Raw genomic sequence first — 26,044 nt, 5'->3', positions numbered from 1 at the left:
TTTGTCCAGAAGGATCCTGTAACAGGCAGTATCAAAAGCTGTGCTGAAATCCCAAGGGATTACATCACCTTGGTCAGCTAGGGGAGTTATTTTGTCATAAAAAGGTATCAGGTCTGAATAAAAAACTAGATCAAAAACATCATCATTCTGATGGCAGATATGCATATGTACATTGCAAATACTTGGCTTGCATACACACTGCGTAGATGTAAGTCAACTGAGATGACATTTAGAGAACTGGGTTTGGGGGATTCTCAGCTGGTGAGATGCTCACCACTCCTGGCACAGTGATCTTGTGGGATCTGCTGCCTTTACTGCAATGTGACATGATTACCCCACCTTTCTTGATAATTACATTTTTACATTGATAAGATAATTTGAATTGTAGGTAACCCGGTTTCATCTGTCTGCCTAAAGACTGCTTGGCATCTGCTGTCAGAGATTAAAATACTGTGAGGTGCACAGTTTCTTGGTAGTAAGCTACAGCTACTGTGCACTTGGACATTAGCCAAAGTCTTTAATCAAATGGATGTATGGGATCCCATACAGTCAAATATGGGATTCATCAGACAAACCAGGCACATATTGCTGGTAGTCATCTACACAGAAAGAGTCATCCTACACTCCCTTCAGAGCTAGAGAGAAATAGCCACTGCCAGGGAACAGTGGCTCTCACCCTAAAGTGCGTGCCTAAAAGAGGTCTGATAAATCACTCTTCAAAAATACTCAGTCTTCTCCCAGCTGTGAGAGGAGCTCAGCTTGGTCATAAAACTTCTGAAGTTAAGTAAAATGTATCCTACCTCTGGCAACCAATTTATTATGGTCTTTTTTTATGGGATATGGTAATATTACAGATTTACAGAATACTTCCTAAGGGACTTTTTTTTATTACTTTACATATTTTATTTATACCTCTTAGCTGAGAACAAACCTACTCTTACAGAAGACCATGATTGGCCTTTTCCCATCAGCAACAAAGAGCAGAAGCATTTAAAAGCACCCAGTAGATGCTACCTAGTATTTTCTAACAGATAAAAGCTTGTAGATAAATGCCGGAGCCAAGAGTTACAGTAAGTTCTAGTTTCATAAAGTAGTATAAAATGAACTTTTACGTTATTCTTCATATTGTGTTTTCCCCAGCTAAATGCATTCCAAGTTTTTGGCTTACATACAGAAGCCAAAAAGAAATTGAGGATAAGAGCAAACAAACACATTATGCATGACTGAAATGAAAGGTCACAAAATTATTCTGAGATTTGTTGTCTACAGAAAATTTAAATTCACTAATATTTATACTTTGAATCTTGACATCTGAGAACTTTTCTGCCAGGCAGTTCTGCTTGCATAGAGAGAGGACTATTATCACAGGAATCAGAAGAGAAGGTGGTAATTACTTTTCTGCATATCTTCTTCAAAAATTAAAGGTTGGGCATTAAAGGTTTAAATCTGTGGCAAAAGAGAGGTTAGTGATTCAGATGCCAAAAAGAAAAAGCCTCAAGAGAAGACCTAGGATTTATTTATCTCAACATTTTAATTAATGCTTCTCAGAAAGAACAAATGACAAAGCAAAACAGGTGACAACTCTAGCTTGTTCTGCAAGAATAAAATATCCTTTTATAAAACCAGAAATTATTTATTATTTATTGTACTCAAAGCTTGTCTATAGCAATGACCTAAACCTGAGACAACTTTCTGCCCCTACATCAAGCACAAAGTTAGATCCAATCCTGTTAGATTGTTAGATACAATCCTGTTTCTTTTAAGTGAAAAGCAAACATTGAGGTATTTGGAGAAAGATCCAAACCACAGAGGGATAAGATGGAAACCCATCTTAGCATATGACTTTTTTCATGGCATGGTTACAGATCAGGAGTGGAATAGGCAAAAATCAGTTATTGTACTTAACATACTAGCATGCCAAATGTTTATCTTCTACCTTTCATTTTCTAAAAATCTAGATTCTTTTTTAAAGAAAGGAATGTCAATAACCTACATTACATTAAAAGTTTTGTTGCATTTTTTCCTTTAAATTTTGTGAACTTTGAAAAAAAATTTTTGGTTACTTCTAAAGACTGATGTCACAGTAACAGAGAATCAAGCTGATCTTCCCTGACTCCCAGTGACTACCTCAGAGTTTCTACAGCTAAGCAATGCCTTTAAGTGTAATTGGTTTTACATTTTTTATGTTTCTGTTTTCTAAGCACTCCTGCTTATATAAAGGAGTAAAATATTTCCTCTTTGTCTCTAATAAAAATGACATTAAGTGATGAAATACACTGAAATATATCCAGTCTCCGAATCCAAAATGTAACTCACAATATCTGTCAGTTTCTGCAGTTACTATCCATACAGGTTACTTTAAAATAACTCTATAAACCTATTCAGAGCTATAATGACATACCCAACAAAGGAAAACTGTTTACAAATTCATACAAATTCAATATGTTTTGCTTCTAAGTGTTTGAAGTACCATTCATGTTCCTTTTGCAGAAAATCATTTCTCCATTTATTCTTGATATGCTTTACAACTCTATTCCAGATTAATTTATTTTCAAATATTAAGAAATACAGTTAAACCCATGAGAAAACATTCAATATTTTCCACTGATATACTTCCAGGTACTATTCAAAGCTGCTAAAACCTGTTCTAAGATTTGTCCAAAATCATGACTTTTAGGTCTTTTGATATTGACACCCTTCTGAATATGGATCTCATAGTGTCTTTGTGGAGACAGCAGAATGCATTTATAGAAGTCTCTGTGAGGTGCAGGGTCTGTATGGTGTGAAATAGGAGAGATTGGTAAAATAAGGATGAGAAAATAGATTCCAAGATATCCTTACTTTAAGGAGTTGTCAAGAACAGCTTATGTACTTTCTAGGTATCTTTGTGGGAGAAGATTTTTTTTATAAAGTGTTGTGATGAACGGGAAAATTAATTTTGTATCTTCTTCTGTTTCGGTGATGATCCACAAGACTTTTGCCAACCTAATTCTTCAGTGCCTTTTCTCCTAAAAAATTTTAGGGCTTTTCAAAACAAGACAAGCAGAAAATACCCATAGTTGTTTGTGGCTGAAATTTATAAATGATAGGTGTCCTGGGGTGACTTTATGATACTGGTATCCCCAGTCATCTGGTTTATGTTATATATTAAGTTCTGCACCTTTAAGACTGGCTCTGAGAGCAAGAGAGGGGGAAGAAGAAGCCGCAGTTTGTGTTAAAGAAAAACATCACTCCCACACATCCCACTCCTGGACTGTGGTGTCTGCAGCACGGACAGACAGCGGGACAGAGCTTCTCTCTGGCTTTTAGTTAGTTTTAGCTAGCTGAGGCAGAGGAGTTCCCTGGACCTTTGTTTCTTTTCCTTTTTTCTTGGATCTGTGCAAGCCTGCTCTGGACTGAACACCCAGCCAAACCCCGGGAGCTCACAAGCCTGTGGCCCACCGGGGCCTGGGCCTCGGCACTTTCCAGCGCCAGAGGGACTGATAAGAACCTGAGCGAGCCGAGCTACACTACATGAAAAGGACTTTTCTTCCTAGACTTGCCACCCCATCGAGCAGCAAGAAGTTTTATTATTTAATATTATTCAATTTCTGTTAAATAAACAGCTTTTTCCACTTCTCTCCAAGGAATTTTTTTTTTTCCTTTTCCCGGACCAGTTGGTGGGGAGGGGGCATTTCCCTGGGGAAACCCCCATTTGGAATTTTCCTCCCTAATTTGCCCTAAACTAGGACAATAGGATAGGGATTTTGATAAATCAGTGATCAGCAGAGATTCTCTTACTGGTCCAGACACAGGAAAGAAACATGTGAAAAGTTAGAAAAGACTTGTTTAATAAGATCTTTCATTATTACATAGGGGAAAATATAGGAAAGCTTTAGGCACACATTTTCTAAACTGGACAATTATCAATTGCTCCTACATTACCCTTAATAGCACAAACAGAAGTGTGTTCATTGAAAGACTCCACTATTTGCATGTTAAAAGGACTACTAGAATAAAATGAGCTTTTCTCTACACTTCATTAATTTCTCAATAAAATGAGAAGTACAGTCTTTGGATGGCTGGCTGATTCAAAAGAGCATGCAATTATTTTAAAAAATAAAAGTCCACAGAGAGAGTGTAGTAGCACAGTCTAACCAAACAGGACAATATGCTGTTGATTTTTGACCTTCTAATGTTTCAGGTTGTCAGAAATTTTTGAAATGACCTTTTATGCTGCAATATATTTGCCATTTTTTGTGTCAGCCTCTGATTTTCCTTACCATGTGAGTCACACAACTGCAGCTAATGTAAACTTTTCACCTGAGCAATTGATTTATGCATGTGCCTGCATACACACACACACAGAGTAGAAATGCTTTGCCAATATTGAGAGAATGAGAAGTGCATTGTGTTAAAGATTGTAAGTCTCTACTCCTCTTCAGTATTCAAATCCATATTTGAAAAATATTTTGCATTTCAGACAAAATAAGAAAATGTTTCTCAAAGTTCAAAAACAAGACCCTAATATTTCCCTATCATATTTTTAATGTACTTAGAAGACATGCATTTCCTTTCCAAATTGAATAAAATCTTATGGTAAATGTACAGTTGTCTCTTGAAATGTGTATTATTTGCCTTGATTTCTTCATTATACAAATAAATATTTCAGTCTTTCAATTTCTGGCTTCTAGAGACTTTTCAATCATTAATAAATTGCTTTCAGAGGCCTATCACATTAATTATTTGAGGAGAAAGAGGTTGGAATGTATGGGATAAAGAATTTAAATTAGGCTTCTGAGACATTTGCAGAGGCAATTTAAAATCAAATTGAGAGGCTCCAGCTTCACATGTCCACTCCTGTGAGAGGTATTCAATCCAATTGAACCTGGCTGAAAGTATTCCAAATTCATATAAGGTCTTATTTTGCTGGGTAAGAGCCTGGAATCTTACTCTAACCCCTTCTCTATGCAACCTTCCCTTAACCCCTTCTCTGTATAAACTTTCTCTCTCCACAGAGGTTTAGCTGCCTGAGACTAAAGGTTCAACGCCCAAACTGATATGGTTCAGTTGAATAACTTTGACTTGGACTGATGAGGAATTTGCAAAGTTGTGAGATGTTGCAGAAAGATCACTGGAGTCATGCAAGGTCAGAACTATACAATTATAAAAAAAAGTTACATCAGAGATAAGTTTATTTTCATTCCCCATGCCTGTGTGAGTGTTACTGGCATTATCTAAGAAGAAGTAAGACCTTTTCAGAGGTGGTTGCTAAGTAAGAAATCAGGTAAAGGCTGTGTTAATTCTAAATTTAAACTGCGAAGTTGTGATGACCTGCTATCCATGAATATGGTAAGTGCTGCACAAACTCTCCTTACCTGCTCGGCTGCATGCACCAAGATGTTGGGTCTTTTTATTCTGTAAATGTGGTCCTTTTGGGAAAATAACAACTATTCCTCATACCATATTTATACTTCATGAAAACATATTTACTGCACAAGAAGTCTGCTGCAAAGAAGAGGAGTGGGAGTGGTGGATTACTCAGTGTTGCCCCAAGACTTAAGACAGAACACACAGTGGAATCACAAAGGAGTTTGGGATTTCTGAGTCCACAGTGATAGAGGTGAGAGACAGAAGAGCTCAGGAAAACAAACTGTCCCCATTTTAGATTGCTAAACTGGGAAAACAGTTCTTCTCAGTCAACTAATCTGGCTGTGGCAAAAATCAGAGCCTTGGGGTGGGGATGGGAGGGAAGGGAATAGAGGGGGGTGTGCCAGGACCTGAATAGATACAACTGAAAGGATTGGGAAAAAATAATGAGGCAAAACTGCAGAATATCTCAAGGAAGATTTTTACATTTTATTGAAGAAATACTGAATTCCTGGTTAGAGAGATCATGAATGTGCTAACATACCATGCTGGGCTTCCATACATGGGTCAAATCATATATGATCCCTTAATCCTTTAAAAAGCTTTTTCTATACATCTGAGACAAAATGGGAAGATCTATCCTAACAGCATTTGTTTCTGCTATAACTGTCTCAATGATGGAGGCTGAGAGCCTGAGAGAACCTCTGTTTCACATGAACACAAGGATTCACCAAACACTAGAGACTAAACATAAAAAGCCAAGGTAAACCAAGCATTATAAATGAACTGTTTTCTACTAAAAAAATGATTTTCAAATTTCTGACTCAAAAAAATCTTCACATCTGTCAACTCTGTCATCTTTCTATGGAAAGAGAAAAGCAACGTGAAAGGCTCATTGTAACAACACTTGTACTTCTTGAAGAGGGTTCCTAAGTCAAGGATAGTGTGAGAGGACTGTGTATATTATATGACTGGCACGGAAGAGAGAAAAAGTCATGAGTAACAGTTATATACAAAGGCCAGAGGATTTGATTTTAATTATGCATGTTTGTGCATATGCCACTACAAAGTCAAAAATACAAAAGTCCCAATGGGTGGTTTAAATATATGTCCACTTCCACAGAAAAGTAAAAGGAAGACTTCAATTAGTTAGTTATTTAGTTAGTTAGCTAGTTAGTTCTAGACAAAGGCAGGATCAGTGCTCCATAAGCCATTTCTGACAGGAGTTTATTCAAGTTAATCCTAAAAATTTCAGTTTCCAAATTTCCTAGCATTTATCATATTATATTCCAGAAAGTTTTCCAGATGTCTGCTTTAAATCTCACTTGCTAGAGATGAAGCCCTTTACTTTCACAGCTGGATTTTAACTTGTACCACACAGCTCTTTTCCACAAGCTGAAACTGGAGCCACCAGTCTCCTCTCTCTGAATTACAATTTCTTCAGTCTATCATGCAGGTCAGACCAGTGCTGCCTCTTGTTGTCTTTTCCACGCTCTCTCAATGGCTCATTTCTTGCTTAGAGCACAGCACCAAAATCTGCACAAAATATTCTTAGTGAAGCTTTATCTGTCAGTAGTGCCTTGAGCAGAAAGTCTGCTTGACACATTGACAGTCCCTCTGTGCCTGTTTACCACACTGTAATGCTATTCAGTCATGATCAGTTTGGATCCATTTTCATCTCCAGATCTGCTTTTACAGTTTTGTTGTCCAGATGTATAATTCTTATTCTACAATATTGGACTTGGTTGTTCCTACCTGCATGTAAATCCTGGATCCTGGTGTTTCTCCTCAATGAATTACTTTTTCCTTCTCATGTAGATTTGAAGTTCCCCCCAGTTGGATGCCAGCTCAGATTTAAGAAGCAATGTTTTCTTCCTTAGATATATATATATATATATATATATATATATATATATATATATATATATACACTTTCCTTTTTTTGCTTATATATGTAATACTGTGTATCATTTAAGTGCTCATTTATCTTAATTATGTATAGAATTACAATGTTTAATGTATTACCTAGGAATTGAATCAAGCATTCTGACTGTTGCAATTAAAAAAATCCAACTGAAAAGTAATAATATGTACATTATGCATTATTGCCTAATCCAGAAAAATTTAAATTAACTATTTGTTAGACTACCTAAACAAGGTTTCTACCAAATCAGGACTTTGATGTGGGTATCTTCTAATTTCAAATTCCTCAAAATGCTTTCATCCCCATTTAAGAGAGTAGAGGCAAGGTATTACATTACTGATTCAGAATACTACTTTCCCAGAATTTTTTCATTTTTTTTAAGATTAAACCACCCATGCATTCCAAACTACAAGAATGTACAAGTATCAGAATGTTTCAGCTGTATAGAAGGTAAGAATATGTGTTTATGGATTAGTATTAATTTCTAAATTATCCAGGAGCTGAAGCTGAACATGCATATTGAAAGAACAGAATCATTTTTTATCATATATCTGCTGTACCTGGAAGGAATTTTTTCTCCTCAGCTACAGGACTTTCCAGGCATTTCCAGATAAGAACACCTTGCACTATTTACAAATTAGAACGTGAATAATTGAAGCTGTTTAGATGTGACTGTTCTTTGGAGAAATGGTATAGAACTTATTCAGTCATCTGCAGTGAAATATAAGTACATTTCTTTCATGTGCTGCATAAATATTTGATTAACCACTGTGCAAAACATTAGTAAAGCATCTGCTCGGCATGAGATTGAAACCTGCTTGACACCAGTAAATAGAAAGAATAAACTCTGCCTGGTGGGAAATATTCAGGAATTTCAGTGTTTGATATTCTGATCTATTGAGTTGAAAAGAATAATGAAATAAGCATTTAGTATGATGGAACTGAAACAAAAAGGTGTAAGCACTGGTATTTACATGTTAATGTGAGGTGTGAAGTCTGGTGCTTGGCCATGATCATGGTATAGTTAATCTGGAATTCACATTTCCTAGCCAAGTTTCTGAATCAACAGTTTATCTGAAAAAAAAACAATCATAAACAATTCAACAAAATAAATCAAAACAAAACAAATAAACAAATAAACTAAACCAGCCCTGTATTGTTTGTAGAGATGTGGGTAATCTATTAACATCATTGTTCGTAAAGGCTATTAAGTGGTAAGGGTACTTCTTAAAGTATGGGTTACTTCTTCTCTTACTTACCTTTACTTTAAGTATGGGTAATTTTATGGGTACATAGGGGAAAAAATCATCAAACTTTTGACCATTTCTAATACTGAGGTATAAACTTCATGTTTTGGGTGAAAGTGGCAAGTGACTCCACCTTTTTCAGTTCAATTACCAGAAATACGAAACACTAAGAATAGTTTTGAAAACTATGCTTCAGTTTTGAAGTGAAAAAACTGAAATGGAAAAAAATCAGCAAAGCTATTTCTTAGAGACTTTCACCCCATAATTCAGACTAAACATTCTAAGAGGTGACATGGCTGTGGAAAATCATGAAGATCTGAAAAAACAAAGCATTACTGTGAGCACATTGACATTTCCTGCTGATCACTGACACAGCTTTGAGAATCCTGTTATCTCCATGGTGTTCCACTATAAACCGAGAAGACTAAGTTCATATATTTGTCAAAATGAGGCTCCCGAGCTTGGAAGCACGGGAAAACAGACAGGAGAAATTTTCCTTCTAAAAGCAATTCTTAAGAAAACACACAGTATTCACATTAGTGCCAGTAGGATTTTGATGATTAACAAATATCATGAGGTTATGACGCTACATATGTGCCAGTGGGACATCACATTATTGAGACATTCTTTCTTGTTGCACTCTGACTCAAAGCAATGAGCAAGATTCATCTTTACATGTTCCTTCTCCCTATATTAAATGAAGCCTAACCCTAACCCTAACCCAAACCCTATTAAATGAAACCTAACCCTAAACCTAACCCAACTAATCCTAACCCTAACCCTAACCCTAACCCTAACCCTAACCCTAACCCTAACCCTAACCCTAACCCTAATCCTAACCCTAACCCTAACCCTAACCCTAACGCTAACCCTAACCCTAACCTGAGCGCCGTCCCCTGCCACCCTCCATTGCCCCACCTCTCACAACACATCACCCATGATGTAACAACGCCGCCATTTTCCTCAAAATCACATGACCTCATTTTCAACTGAATTATTCATTAACAAAACAAAAAAAAAAAGTTTAGTAACATAAGCACTAAATTACCTTCATGTCGCTGCCCCATGTCATGCCAAAAAAACCGTCCCACAAACCCGCAAGCAATCCCAACTGCCACCGGTTGCCCGCGCACCACCGCAACACGCCGATTGGCGTGCCAGAAATGAGTGCTGTCATAATGTTCCGGAAGTTCACGGCCACCTCCATCTTTAAACTGAAATATATAGGAGCCGCCATCTTAAACCAGAAATATATGGACGCCACCATCTTTAACAGGAAATACATGGGCTCCGCCATTTTTAATCAGAACTGCATGGGTGCCGCCATTCTTAACAGGAAATACATGGGTGCCACCATTTTTACCGGAAATAGGTGGGTGCCGCCATATTTTTCTGGAAATACATGGCGCCGCCATATTCCTCTGAAAATAAATGGGCGTCGCCATTTTTAGGGTTAGGGTTACAATTACGGTTACGGTTACAGTTATGGTTACGGTTACGGTTAGGGTTAAATGAAAACACAAAAAAAGTCCTTTTTGCCTAATCAAACTACGTTCTTTGTCATATGATATTTCATGTCTTCATGAAACTGGAAAAGTAAAAGCTCATAATTTTTCAGTATTTGTCCTTATTCAGACATTATTATTGAGCTATATTTACTTAATTTTCTAATGGAGTACAATCTAACTGAATTCAGTGTTTAATATATTTTGTTTTATTGCCAAAAATATCAAATTTATGGAATAAATTAAATCAGTTTAATTACTTCATTTGTTTTAAGAAGAGGTTATATGTTTGAATATAGTATTCTGTTTAATTTATTACACTGAATTCTTCACTCATCAGTTAAATCACAGTAAAAGTAGAAATGAGAATCAAAGGCTGAAAAAAGACTAAATTATCTTCCCAAGGTTTTTCTCCAGTGTTTACAGAGTCCCAAAAGAGCGGAGAATAAAGAACTATGGCTGAAGCAAGGAGATTTTCTGATTTCTGCTCACCTAAAGCACGGTTATTTGGTAGGCCTATTCCAATTATATTTTGTGTTTATTATCCTAAGTGGTTCTAGTGCTTTTATAGAATGTAGGATTGCACTTCCAACTTTATGTCATATGAATAAATGTTAAAATATCTAGGATGGTAAAAAATTAAAGACTTTTAGCCTATGTTCAGCTATGAAATCTCTCTTGATATTTATGGGATGTATTGAATAAGAAATGGTTTTCTACAGCTTCTAGCCCATTAAAAGTTCATGACAACAATGCATGATTTAATTAAAGACCCAAAAAAAGTTTTAAAAATCTCTGTTTGACAGTCAGCAGTGAAGAAACACTGTAACAGAGATTTTGCACCATAGACCTCTTGCCTGGATGTCTCAGTTTCCACAGAACATATTGCCAAGTGTGATATATTCAAACACTTGCAGACCGACACACCCGGGGCTGTCTCTGCACGCACCTGCTCTAAGCAAGGTCAATCTGAGCATATTCTGTTAATGTATTTGACATAATAAAATAGCTGGTCCTCCACTGTTTACTGATGAATATCTTCACTTCTCAGCCACATTCTGTTTGTCTCAAGCCTTGTGTCGTATCTTCACATGTTTCCACAGGGAAACTGAAGAAAAGAAGTAACAAAATAGAAACCTAAGTTTCCAATCTATCTCACTTTATTTAATAATTTAAATAAAATGTAAGCCTTGCTACTGATAAAGATTCTGAGCACTTGCCTAATTTTCTTCTCCAGTATATTATATTGTGATATCAAACAAGAGACATCTTCATAAAGAAAGTAAAACAAGCAAAATGTTAAAAAAAATCTAGTGTCCAGAATAAAAGCTAGTTTTAACTACTGCAAAATAAAAAATAAATTAGAAACTATGCAGATACAACTTAGTAGAAAAAACATAAACATGAAACATGAACAAAACTATACTGAGGGTATTTTAAAAGCAATATTTTGAAGAAACTCAGAAAAGCTGTGGTGATTTTAAACGCAGTCATTTCCCAATCTATTCTGAAATCCTATTTTCTACTAAAATGTTTAGATTTTATTCCAAAAAATACATTTTTAAATGCCTCTAGTATATAGAGTTTGAACATTCTGCCTTTTGTTTCAAAATTTAAAAGAAAAACATTCCCTATAATTTTAATTAAAGAAAAAATCTGAATTTGAAATAGCTTATCTGGTACATAAATCCATGTGGTCTTTTTGGTACTATTTTGACAGCATAATTGGATTCACCAGTTTATTTAATCACTTTTAGACTCTTTTGTTTTTAATTCTACTCATGTCTTCTATTTATTTTTCTTTCAATATATTATTTTCTGTGTCTTCTCTTCCACTCATTTCAGATCCCCCCTGACCATGTTCTCAGTTGTGACAGTCTTTTTCCCTTCTGTACAATAACAATAAAATACTGAAATTTAGGTTTCTAAGCTGACAAATTTAGGTTCCATATCAGATAATACAAACGCCAGTGTATCACAGGCACCAATGTTGCATGTAAAGGAGGCTGCAAGCAAAAATGTGGCAAAATGCTTATGGACACCTGAATAGCTGATCAAAGCATGAATGGGTTTTATGGTAGCAGGGAAGCATTGCTAGAAAACTGCCTGTGTTTTTGCATGGATTTCCCTGCCTTCATCTTCCTTCCCTTCCCTCCCCAGGTTCTCACAGCTTCTATGGCTGAGGATTTCTGGTCCACTGCTCAACAGGCTCTGGCTACTCTCTTTTATCTTCCACTGTTATCTATTGCTCTGCCTAGGACTGTGCAATGCACCCAGCAGAGTTTCTGCAATTGCTTTCCCGAGACAACTTCTCTTTGCTCTTAGCCTTTGAAACTCTCATTTCACTAATTTTCATTCCTAGCACCTCAGGTGGTCTTGATGTAACTTTCCCACCTGCTTGCACATCATTCCCCACGCTCTTTAATTTCTCCTCACTTTGCCGTGTTATTTTACCTATATGGCAGAATTACAGCTGACCTCAGTGCATGTTATTTCTCCTCTCCTTTGTTACCTGCTCTGATCCATATAATAACAATAATAAAATAATAATAATAATGATTATAATAATTTTAAAAAAACTTTACAGATGCATTGGAAAACACATAAATAAATAAGCAACATTCACTCTACCTCAAATACATTCCTCAGTAGATAAAAGAATAAATCCTCTTCTTGTGAAACTCCTTAATGTAGCCATATTTAACATTATATTTTCCAATTATAGGTCTTCTATAATACCTACAGAACCAGGTTAACAATCAACCCTCAATTAAAATATAGAAAGTATTGTAAAAATATTACCAGGAAATGTAACATTGTACAGATGCACAAAACAGAGCTCAAAGTCAATATTTTTTGTGTGTGCACTATGAAAAGTACCATATTTAATGATTCAGTCCTCTGCTGTGTGGAGTGCCTCCTGCAGGGTGCCAAGTGCCTTCAACTCTCAAGTCTGTCTCTCCAGAAGCATTACAAAATTGAGCTATAAAGCAGTGAGGTACTTCTTTATAAAATAATGCTCTCCATTTGACTTGAAAAGAAATCTTTCAAAGAAGGAATGAAAGCTACCGCTGAGACATTCTTGACAGAAAAGCAAGTTGATTCAAGTGGCCAGTTCTTATGTTTTTGTGATAACAATTCATCAAATCTTGGTGATCAAAAATGATGGAAAAGGAAATAAAAGGAAATAAATACATGGCAGCTAAATGGAGCTTTGAGCCAGCCCCACATTTTGTGAAGTTTGACAAGATGCAAAAGTTTGATGTTTCAAGAAGTTCTTAAAAATATATGTTGAAAGGCATTGTTTCAATAAAGTCAATTTTATAGAAGACCATTTCATTTCTTGGTTTTCAGGTAATATTCCATGATGATCTATTAGTCCCAATTTGATCTTTTATGTCATGTTATGTTTTCTTTCAAATTACATAACAGAAATGGTTGAATAGGAGATAGCAGGGAGAACTTCAAACAAAAACCTTCAGGCACAGAAGGGACTGGGTCTCTGACAGAGTGAAGGCACTTGTCATCCACCTCCTGGTAGCCCCTTCTCTGTCATGCCACTGAACCTCCAAAGCATTCGAAAACAAGGTCTGGTCCAAGACAAAAGTTGTTCTAATGTTCGCTACTACCACATCAATTCTGTGTGTAGGAGATGGGAACGAAGGAGAAAGGGGATTACCAGGCAGAATGAACTGCTTAGGATTGGCCAATGTGTCCAAAATCCTACACACCATAGTGCAGTTTAGGGCATTTTATATATGCACTTTTCTTCACAGACATACAAATCCTAACTGCAAAGCCTTACTCCTGAAAGCTGAGCCATTTATTTTTTCTTCTTATGTGTCATCTCCACCCAATCCTGTAATCCAGAGAGCAGAGAAGGAGGAATATTTAATCAAGAAACTTGGAAAAAAAATTCCAGAATCCCAAAAAAAGCAGAAACTTCCCAGTGTGCTCTGAAATCTATCAGATTGTAATTGACAGTTATTTGCTGAAAACACCTAATTTTTAAAAGTATGGAAAGTGAAAAGCTCAATCAATTCATATGCACTTTGCTTTGTTCTTGGATAATTTGTTTTGCTGGATCTAGCTCTGTTTGACTTCTGGCAATTCTTATCTTATTTGATTACTTTCTGACCTGTAAAACGTTGCTTTCTTTGTCAAGCAGAATATTTTTTAATTTTTTTTTTTGTATGGCTTAATCCTAGCATAATTTTAACATGAATAATCACCAGAATGCTTCTGTGTGATTTCCATCACTTCCTACTCAGGTCTGGGAGTAGGTTTTGGATAATACTGTATCTTCAGCTTCACAGGCACTTGGAAAATTGAGATAGTTCACAATTTCCCACTATTCCAAGGGATATTTGGCTTCAGTTATATAAAAATTATTTATATCTATAGTAAATACACTGCATATAAGAAGTTACAGATTTCAGCCTCTTTGAAGTAGAACATCCATAAATGTCCACTGTGGTTTTTAATGTAATCAATTTCCTCTTATCTAGGATATCTCTTAAATCTCTAGCACAATCCAAAGTGGAGATCTTAAAAGATGATTTTGATGGATGGTAGGATTCAAGTCAGAAAACACAGTACAACAAGAGAATTTAGTTAGGCACAGCTATGTTCCAATTATTTAAAAAAAGAAAAAAAATTACTGTAACTGACAGGGATCTAATTCTGCATAAAAATAGCATCTATGGGATTTTTTTTCCTTATTTCTATTTTCATTTTCTCCCTATTCATGTAGACATCAGAAAAACTTCGTTGAATGTGACATCTCACTTGTAAGTATTCTCTTTTTCCAGATACTTTTGGCCAACAGACTATATTCTGTATTGAACTTCAGCCAGCTGTCTAGATGTGGCTTTCTTGTATGTATCCTTTTCAAAATGGTCACCACCATACTTTGTCTCAGCAGGAGACTGAAAATTTTGAAAAACTAATGACATGTAAAAAAGAAATCCTGAGATGACCAAAATTTCTGTGTGGAAAAGGTGACTTGTATTTGAACAAACTGTATTTAAAACATATGTATAATTTTGGAAAAGAAGAGCATGATGATGAATGATTTTAATTCTCACTGAGAGGAAGACACAGGGGGATCCCTTAGCAGCTTACATAAGGTTTTAGGCTCTAGTTCCATATCTGAACTGAATAGTGTAGGTGGGCGTTAGTTTAAAATGAAACTTCCTATTGGCATTCCAAATTTGCAACTAGTTCCCTAGAAAGTACACATAACGGAGATTAACTGTTTAAAGCCTGTCAATTTTTATTCCATGAGCAAACAAAATTAAATAATAGGTCACTTAAAAGTCAGAGGAACAATTCATAATAAAAGACTTTTAATATATGATTGGCTGAGATAATTTAATTAACATTTCCAAATTCAGAAAATATATTATTCACAGTTGCTTTCTCCAGCAGTGCTTTGAGTATGTTTATCTTGATAAATTATATAATATCCTAAATTACTGTTGAAAATAACAAAACCATTATTATATACTAACAAGTTAGCTTTGAAGATAAATAATTCCTAATGATTTTCCAATATATGTCATTTTTATGATTCTAATAGGGAAAATATCATATTAATATATGCTAAGATTTTGATTTGCATTTGCAATTAGCATGAGAAAGAAATATGTAATATACCATGATTGTCAAAGGACTTATAGATCAAAAAATGTTCTAGGGATAATTGTTGAGTGTTGCCAACTACTAACTGAATAAATAATTTATTATCCAAGGACTTTGCAGAATTTAGGTCTCAAAGAGAAGGGATTATGAACAAAACATAGTGCATATGACTAAATGTTTGAGGCTTCTCTTTCTTTCTCTTTTAACCAAATCCAGGTCTTGTGTGTTTCTCTGCATTCCAAGAAAACTTTGGGTTATAAAAGGAGAAATTTTAGAAAAGGATTTGAAAGCAAAGATACAAAAAAAGGAAACAATCATCAAAAGCCAAAATATACTTGTAGGGATTCTACATGTTATTGATAGGCAAGCTGCCTCTGTAGAAGGAATGACTAGGATTGTTCAGGCTAAGATAAAGGTGATGGAAAGAAGTTATGATAGACATCAATAAAATCACTGTCTCTTTCATTTCTGTCCCAGGAGCTTTCTGCGTCACACATCACAGAAGGTTCAGAGAAAATTCAGGGGGGAAAAGATCACTCTTTGCTACCTGATCTTCACTGATTGTGTTCTGCTGGCCACTGCCCATGATCGGAGGCTGTATTGACCATCTGACCACTATGTGCCCTCTTCTACAGAGGCTTATTTAAAGACATAGGAGCACCAATATATTGTGTATTAAAAATCACAGCAGGAATATAACCTCTAGGTTATGAATCTCAGCTGTGGAGGAATAGGATGGGAAGAGAGGCAATGTATCATATAACTAATTCTACATCTGTAGTGAATACATCAATAAAAAGGTTTTATTCTTATCCTCAGGTCCCTTAACATTTTATGTACAATCTTCTTTATCGCTAATACGCCTATGAATTTAAAATGCCTAGTTTTCCTCTGAAGAATCTCTGAAGATTAAATATGAATAAATAATACTTAATAAAAATCATCATTATGTCCTGTTCATACCCATCTGATATATGTTCATACCCATCTGTAAATACCCTCATGGTGGCAGGACACAATAAAGTATTTGGTATATAAAAAACATAGTCCATACCAAAATAGTCTGCTCATAACCAGCAAGAACAGATGGCTGTAAGGAGTTATGACTGGTCACACACTGCTTTGTGTGACATTAACCAATATGACTGGCATTCCTCATAATGAATAAGGTGCTTCTAAATTTGCTTGTTCATCACCGTCTGCCAGGATGAGGGTTGACCAAGTAAGTGCAAAATAAGAAATTCAGTGCAGCTTTTCTTATAAGTCCAGTTATAGGTACATACAGTATAATTATCTATTGCCTCATGTAGGCAGAAAATGCAACAAATCACCACTGATCATCATTGGTGAAGTTTCCCTCCCTAAATCAATTTTTTTTTTTTTTCTGATATCTCTTCTTTTTGATTGGTTCAAGAAAGATGATTTTTGGGATCATGAAGACTCTCTAATGCCCTGTGTCACCAGTTCAAACTATCAGGGAAAATATATGTGAACAGAAGTATTGCAGTACTATTATGTGACCTCTTTCTTTCCCAAACATGGTTAAGACATAAGAAATCAGTCAATGAAGTGGTACAGTAGAGTATGTAGAGAAATCTCTTATGTCAAAATCTGTTTTGAAAGGACAGTTAAAGTGTGTTGTCATCTTAGACAATAATATAACACCTGAAAGGATACTTTGCAAATGGAACTAAAAAAAAAGGCAGGCATGCCTCTTAATCAGAGCTTTATAATTCACTGAAAGTGGATGCTGTAAAAATAAACAGAAGAAATCACAGAGATATTAACTTGAAATATATATAGGTTTTTTTTGTTTTTTCCAAACATCTGTGTTTAATTTCAAACTCCACAAAGTGCTTTAGTCTTGAAATCAGCATGACTTGTGGGACAATGAAAGCAAAAAAAATATGAAAATAATGAGCGCCTGGAAATAACTGCACAGTATGATAGATTTTAGTGTTTTGAAATTTATCTCAATATTCAGACAAAATTTTCTTAACCTTAGTTTCATTCTGTTACTCCTATCAAGAATTCAACTTATATAACTATAGATGATATTGTACGCAACAAAATTATTCAGTTTTGAAAAAAAATGTTTTCCAGATTTTTTGCCTCCAGGAAGCAGCAGTGGATGTTCAAGTATTGTTTTAATATTGAGATTATTAGTAATTTTTTGTTCACTATTAGTCATTAGTTTATGGGTATGAAACATCATCTTTTTTGAACAAGAATTTTATATTTAAGAGATTTGTCTTCAATTGCATTAGTCACCTTTGGCAACATTTTATAATGAATTGCATTTTTGGTGGAGAAAGAAAAAGGGTGAAAGTATTAGAAGGAAATAATTGAATGAGTCCACACTGTTAATTAATTATTAATCAGTAGCTGATGAAGTGACTTGCTAATATAAATCTCCACAATGGGGCTTCTATTCAGTAAAGAGTACCTTTGTCTTTTATTACTTGGGGTCTATAAATGTAGTGATACTATCTCTTCAGTTAGCATAAATCTGCACTAATGAAGGTGGTGAAATGTTAAGCAAAAAGCTCTTTTTGTTCAAAAATACTGCTCATTTTTTTTATTAGCTATTGTCAGTATTCATGGCGCTGCAAGACATCAACACAGGGCAGTTCAGATGAACATCAGGTCGAGTTTTTCATCAGCTCAGATTAAGGCTCAATTGAAAAGTTTAGCAAACAAAGGTGAAAATTTTTGGCATAGCTGAAACTTATAGCAGAACTCCCATGCTCATCTCCACCCTCTGACAAGCATCCTCCTGGGTCACAGGTCTACCCTGTTCCTAATTTTGAATTTCTGGTATTACCTTCTTGTCAGTATGCCCTTGACTAATGTGGATTTGCTGCGTTTTCCTTTCTTATTTTTTTCTTAGTTTTTGATTTTCATTCATTCATTTGGTTTGTTTTGATTTTGTTTGTTTTTGATTTTTTGGTTTTTTTTTAGAGAAAGCTGAATACAGTTGCTTTTTGTGGGACCCAGGAACTACTCTAGATTTATGCATTCTACCACCTTGAAAATATTTTCATATTACACTGGAATCAAGCATTAATTACTGAGTCATTTCAAAAAGGAAAATCTCTATTTCCTTTTTCTTCAAATTTCATCCCATTTCCTATACACTCACTTTATATTAAGACATTGATTATACATTACTTTATGTCTGCAGACCTCATGAATATGAAAAAAAAAATGTCCAGCTATTACTGTTAAGGTGTTGTGATTGTAGGACATTTTTTCTGGAAAAAGTAAAATATTTTGTAATGCCGCTGAATAAATTCTGCAGTATCATAGTAGCAGGTGTCATTTATTAATTATCTGTATGACTTGGCATTTTGCTCCACTGCCTCAGATCTGATCCTTAAATTTTGTGAGATTTAAAACATTTATTACACAATACTTGTATACTGGAGAAATTCTGCTCTGTGCTTTTTATATAACTCCTTAAAATTTAAGTACTTTATAGAAAACAAAACTACTGGATCATAAAAGTCTGTAACTTCAGGCATTTAAATTCCTAATTGTGTGCCAAAACATCATGATAAGGCTTAAGGTAACTGAACTCCATTCAAATGTAAATTTTCAATATTAAATTTTCTTAGGTGCACAGAGACCTCCTGTTTACTCCTAAATCTGGTTCAGACGTGTCTGCCTTGAGTACTTTGACAAGTACACTAAGTACTTATCTGCAGAGCTTAAGCAAAACATCCACCAAGAGCATCGTGCAGATTAGGTCACAGAGCAAAATTAAAGAGCTGATAATGGTGCCTTAACAGCCTTTCAGCTAACAAGTAAGCAGTGTTTTCAGGATACAGAATATCTAGGTATTTTTCCATTCTCATTCTGTGATTTTTGATATTTCATTGAGAAACGCAAAAGACTAAGAACTTGCAGATGTTAGTATGATGAAAGTTTGGGTGTTTCCATTTTTCTTTTTCTTTTGAAGTTATTCCACTTACACAGTGTAATTAAATATTGACTCAGCAAAGACCAAAAGAAACTGATTATACAAGTAGTCAGTTTACATGCAGAGGTGAAAGGAAACATGGATCTTCCTTTCCAAGACAAATTAATAAAAGATTATTGGAAGAAGGAACTGGAACCCTCATTCTTTCCTTGAGAATGAGTGCTCTAGTAAGTGCAATTACATCAATCTTTTTGGAAGATATATATTTTCTTAGGCAAAGTGGAACAATACCAAGCAGGCAGATTGAGGGTCCCTCAGCTCATCTAGCTGATGATTAGAAGACTGTTCTGGGAGATATGGCTTCCAATATTCATGGAGGGATGAAACATTTAGCACTGGTCTCACTGGGCTGAAAGGATTTTAATTACAAATTTGTGCTTAGAAATACAGTCTTGAAGGTGGGCTGGTACTTAAACTGTAGGGAAATAAAGGATTTATTCCCCTGTCCTCAGCATCTTCAATTATCTTAAACAATCCTTTAGTCAGTATGCATGATTTTGTGAACTTGACAGAGGCTATGAATTCCTTCTTTCAGTTCAAAATAAAATTTGATTTCTTGACTTAGTCATAAAAGATTTGCACAAGCTCATAGAGCCAGTAAAAGATCAGGTCCTCATCATCCACACTGATAATTCTTCCTTACTGTCCTTATGCCAAGGCTGTCTTTCATTTTTCTCTCTCCAAGAATAATGAAAGTAGCACACATGTGAAAGCCTAGGTAAGAAAACTTCTTCATATTTAAGGAAAAAAGGTTGGGTTCCCAATCCATGATTATTTGACTTTGATTCTAAGCAATTTCACTCTAACACAGCATGTGTTAATATATTTTCAGTGGTATGAAATCCACTTAAAATTATCTTTACAAGATAAGTGGGTGAGAAAAAGAGAATGTAGTGCCAATGTTTACTTGAATATCATACTAAATTTATAGTATGCTACATTCTTTCATCTAAAAAGGAAACCACTGTTTCTTGTTTCTTGTGTAAATAAACTGTTAAGAAATTTCTTCCATTTCCTGTGCATTTCATCGCTTTGACAAAAAGACAGGCTGTTTCCTTTCGATAGCCAGGCATAATGCGTGCTATTTTTTTACTTGTCTTCAATACACAAGTGAATTTCCTCGTGTCTATAAAACACCTCTTTAGATTGCCTAGGACACAAGTCTTCAGCCACTGAAGAAGTCTGCTTCATTGGTCTGAAGAGTCATGGGTTTAACAGCAAGGTTTTTGACTTTTGTTTCTCTGATTTTCTTAATTCATTCTGAGCTTCAGAAATATCTTGACAAGATTGAACCAGAAACACCTATTATGGTAAAATAACCGTCCTGAGTTGCTTAGTGTGAGAGACTGAATACTCTATTGAATCATTGAGTACAGTAGCTACTTTTACCAGAAAAATTCATGGCCATGAAGTCATAGAAATGAATATATAAGTTTACTGCAGATAGTAAGCTTGGGATGGAGAAAAAAGCAAGGAACAACTATTTTCAAAACATTATTGTACTTTGCCTTTCTATCCCCGCCCCGCCCCACTGCAAGCCCACCTTTTCCCCAATGACAAGCACATTGTGCAGTATAAAGTTTATAAATCAGCAATGAACTTTTGGGAAGTTCATTGGGAGAGCCCAAGACTTTTACAATATTTAGCTTTGTTCCCTCATACCATATTATTTTTAAAACCAGTTATAAAAATGTCAGTGTTTCTAAACAAGCAATGACTTTAATAAGATTTGTATTTAAGTAGTATAGAATTCTCCTCTATAGAAGAAATATTCTGGAGGTTAATGATTTCTTTTGAGCAAGCTCGTCAGTTTGCTTTATTTTGGATTTAAAGACAACAATACAAAGTACATTAGAGCTGCTGAACTTCAAGATTAGGGCGTCACTAAAATTAGCTGAAAGTCTTTGAGGCAAAGGAAAACAGTAAACAAAAATATTTTTAAATAGTGGCAATGGTGCATATTTTTAAAATTATTATTTCACATCTCAAATAACAAAGGACTAAGAGATTGACAAAGGTAAAAAATCAAAGAAACATATAAATGGGAATATGAATATAAATAAAATGGGAGCATGGTGAAGACTAGGACCCATAAATGTAATTGAACCTATGACCCCAACAAATCAATATTTGTAATACAAAGAATATAGCTCAAAGAAGAAGTTGCACTATATCTAGACTTTGTGATCTCCCCTGATACAATTTTTTATGGCCTATTATAAGTCAGAGCATTCTTCTTCTCACCTTCTGGACCTCTAAGTCTGCACTGAAATTACATGTTGTTGTAAGAGAGATAGGATATTGGATAAAGGCAAGTATTTGGGGGAAATTGAAAATGGTACCCATTCTTGCCCACTTGCTTGCTTGAATCTTGCTTTATTCCCTTTGAATAATATCAAATTTCTTTCAGAAAAAGGTAGAAAAAATGTTACCAAATACTGTCATAGCATAGTTCTGTCAAAATCTGGAGTTTCATTCTGTTAGTATTTTCAAGTATAATGATAGCCCAAACTAGCATAAATGTGTATACCCAGCTGAATAGTTGAAATTTATTTCCAACTATTTTTTAAAGAGTTCATTTATATCAGGAGAAGTATTTGTTTAAAAATTTCGAAATATTCATTAATCATATACTAAATACAGAACGTAGTTATTTTTAAGGAAAAAATATTTATTGAAGAACTGAATTTCTTCCTCAGTAGAACTTTTACTGAATTGTCAAGTTTCTATGTAATGTTTTGATTTTTATGAATGTGTTCCAGATACTTGGCCTGAAACATTTATAGTAAGTCTTTAAATATTTAGTGTCTTTTTTAAGCCCCAGTTCTTCAAATTATCTAATCAGATGTAAATTTTTGCCATAAAACAGAGAAACATCACATTCTTACTGTTGTGAAATAAATTTCAGTTGTGTGATCAAATTTCACCCTGAAGGACAAAAATCCACAAGATGAATACAGCATTCTCACTAATGATCTGTATCTTTAGGGGTCTAATCTGTTTGATCACATTTTTGTGGGTCGGCTTTTCACGGGGTCGGAAACAAGGCACAAGCAAACTTCCCAATCAGTACAAGGAGCACTGAGCAGGTGCCCCATCTACAAGGGTGGTGGGGAACAGGGAAACTCTCAGAGCACGCTTGGTAGGAAGACACAAATCAGGTTTTATCTGTGAGAAAGGAGCAAAAACATTTCCTGTTGAGTTCACTGAGTAAGGTGGGGTGTGTGAAGAGTGCCCTTGTTGATCTAATCTGCAGAGCCCTTACTTTGAGGAGCTGAAAGAGGAAAAGTATGTTGTAAAAATGTTAAGATGATTAGAGTTTTCACCTATCTGATGCAAAGAGGTTGAAATTTTGGGAGAAGTGTCACTGCAGGAGGTGTTTTGGAAGTTATAGAATATGTCCATGATGAATTTCTAAGAGTCATTAAAGCTGAATTGAACTTCAAATAAGGATTTTTTAGAGTTTAATATAATTGAGTCTGAAAGGAAAAAAAATATTCAATATTATAGGTGTCCTACTTTCTAAATAAATTATTGGCAATGAAACTGAACCTGAATGCTGACTAATTCAAGTGATTCCTGCTCTTAGATGTTTCAGCTAAATATAATTATTATACTTTAAAATTACTTTAAAAACTATTTTCTTCCTGACAATGCTGTTTGCATCTGTATTTATTATATGTAACAAATTTTAACTTGAAGTAATATTATATTTTCTTTTATATATAAACAGTGTGCAAAAAATCTGAGTTTAAAAGCAATTTAAAACACTTAAAGGATGTCAGTGTGAGATACTTAAAGCATCAGCTGAATCTGCAGGGGGTAAATTGCCCTTGAAAGACACAAAGACAGTTTAAAGGGGAATTTAAAATCTCTCTCTTGGGTTTGACAATATTAATTTGTCTCAACTATTTCAGAAGTGCCCTGGCCACAGTGACACTTTCCTAGGTGCATTCTAATAAGGTGATACTGTGTCATTAAACGAGATGGCATTCAGCAGAGAACAGTAACTCAAAAGCAATTGTCATGGAATATAAGGTGATCTGTTACTAATAAATGAAAATTGTGTGTACTTTATGAGATCAGAATAATTATTCTGCAAGCATACCACAACGCATTGTGTGTAGAGGAAATGCCATTTTTTTAAACTGATATATAGTGCTGTACAGCATTGTTTTCTCAACTAGACTGGTGTTTCTTCACTATCAGTAAACTGCTGAAAGGTCATGTCTGTCAGATTTCCAATGTTGTGGCTGTTTGGTGTTGCTTTTACCTATAGGCAAGTATTACAGGAGTGGCAATTGTCATACTCTTAGAACAAATCATTTTAGGAAGCACTGTCATTGTTTTCTAAAGGTGCATATCACTTAAACAGATTTTGGCAGCAAGCAGATTTTTCCATGGGGAGCTGGAAAAAAATGATTCCTGAGTAGGCTGAGGGTTTCAGATATTAAGCAGAAAGAAGATCAAGAAAGCTCAATTTATTATCTACCCATATGGTAGAAAGAAACAAAAGCAAAGAAGAGACACACTTGGAATCAAAGTGAGAGGAGGGCTGAGTAATTTGGTGACAGTTATCTTTTTGTTCAGCAAAGCAAGTAGATGCCACATATTGAGAATATTTTTTCTTTTGCTGGCTGCCATAACACCAATGTTCACATCTTCATGTATTAAAGTTTCTCAAGGCCACATCTATGGAATTGTTTCAGGCTGAGGAAAAGTGACAGCATTTATTGCACAGAAGATAATTCATTACAAAATAGCAAAGGTGGTGTGTAGCTGGGGTATACATTATCCATGTATTTCTGTTTTAGAAACCCAGTAGTGCTTCCACTGGACTGTCTCCAGACCAATGCCTTTCTGCTAAGATATTTATATTTATTAGGCCCCTTTTACTCTAGCATAAGATTGACAAGTTCAATGGTAAGTAAGAATAACTTAGACTGTGGTACTGCAAGGAAAAAGGCAATTACTCCCAGCTGGATTAAAGAAATTTTGCAACAGTATTTCAGGCAGTAATTATTTTAAATATTTTAAACTCTTAAAGTCTTTCAGAGACAATATTCTTTTTTCTTATTTTTACATTAGATCAAATTGACCAGGTACTGGTGCTAAAGAACCCACAAAGCCTTCTTTGTATCACTGAACCAGACTTGTCCTCTCCAAGTGCTGTGAAGATATGTGCTAGATTTGTGCTTCCCACCATCAAAGGTAGCAGAAAACTTCACATCCACTGTTCTCATGAGATGTCAAATACATATAAATTATGGTAACCATTTATATTTCAATCCACTGTGATCCAGTATTAAAACTTTTATTTTACCAGGAGAAGTTGACAACAAGCAATGACAGTGCATGACAGCAGATTGACTAGAACACTATTAGACTTGATCTAACAATGTCAAGGTGGTTAATTCTGGTTTGGGTACAGATTCTAGATAGCAGCTCATGCAGAGATTAAAAGAATTTGTATCTCCTATGTAGTTTCAGGAAGTTCAGGACACCTGCAGCAGGCAGCAATACAGATGTGGAGTTCACAGATGTGTCCTTATTCCACTTGAAAGGAACGAACCAGTATCAACTACCATTTTGGTCTCTTCAGCAGTCACTTCTGTTCAAATACTCCTACTTGAAAACTGCCAGTGATCTGAATCATGGCAGTACAGTCTGTGAAGAAAGAATTTCTTTTAGGAAATCAAAATCACTTTGGCACTTCTGGGTCAAAAGCCAAGTGTTATTTTCTATTGGAAAAGTTATCGGAAGTTCACACACTACTTGCAGCATAAGTGTCAGAGACCTCTCACCTAGAAGCCAGATTCACTCCACACTAACTTGAAATTCCAAACAATTTTAGTCTTTGTGGTATAAACACAACCTGTTTCTGTATAAGGTATGAATAAATTTTAAATGTTAAAGATAAACATTATTTTTGTAAATCATTATGCTATAATAACTCCTATTTTAGCATGAATAGCCGAGTTTGAATAAAATCCTTCCTTTCAAAACACATTTTGTTTTAATTTCCATATTTTCTTTCTAACAGAGATTGCTGCATACAATTTCAGAAATTTGTTCCTTCTTTAAAGTCTGAATGTGTCCTCTAACTTAATAGGATAGATCCATGGTGAGGGAGCTGGTAGATGTCATTGCTAGGCCACTCTCAATTGTCCTTGAAAGTTCATGGGAGTTGAAGAGGTTCCTGAGGACCTGAGGACTTCTGTCTTGAAAAAGGGCAAAAAAGGAGACCCAGGTGGGTCAGGAGACAGTGTGGTCAGCCTGACTATAACCCCTTGAAAGGTGATAGGGCAAATAATTCTGGAAGCTATTTCCAAATCTATTAAAAAGGTTTGACCACCAAGCCACCAAGAGTGATTGTTAGTATGGAATTTTCTGA

This window comes from Poecile atricapillus, chromosome W, assembly GCF_030490865.1.
Source record: "Poecile atricapillus isolate bPoeAtr1 chromosome W, bPoeAtr1.hap1, whole genome shotgun sequence".
Lineage (NCBI taxonomy): Eukaryota > Metazoa > Chordata > Aves > Passeriformes > Paridae > Poecile > Poecile atricapillus.
Note: the sequence above shows the minus strand (reverse complement) of the source record.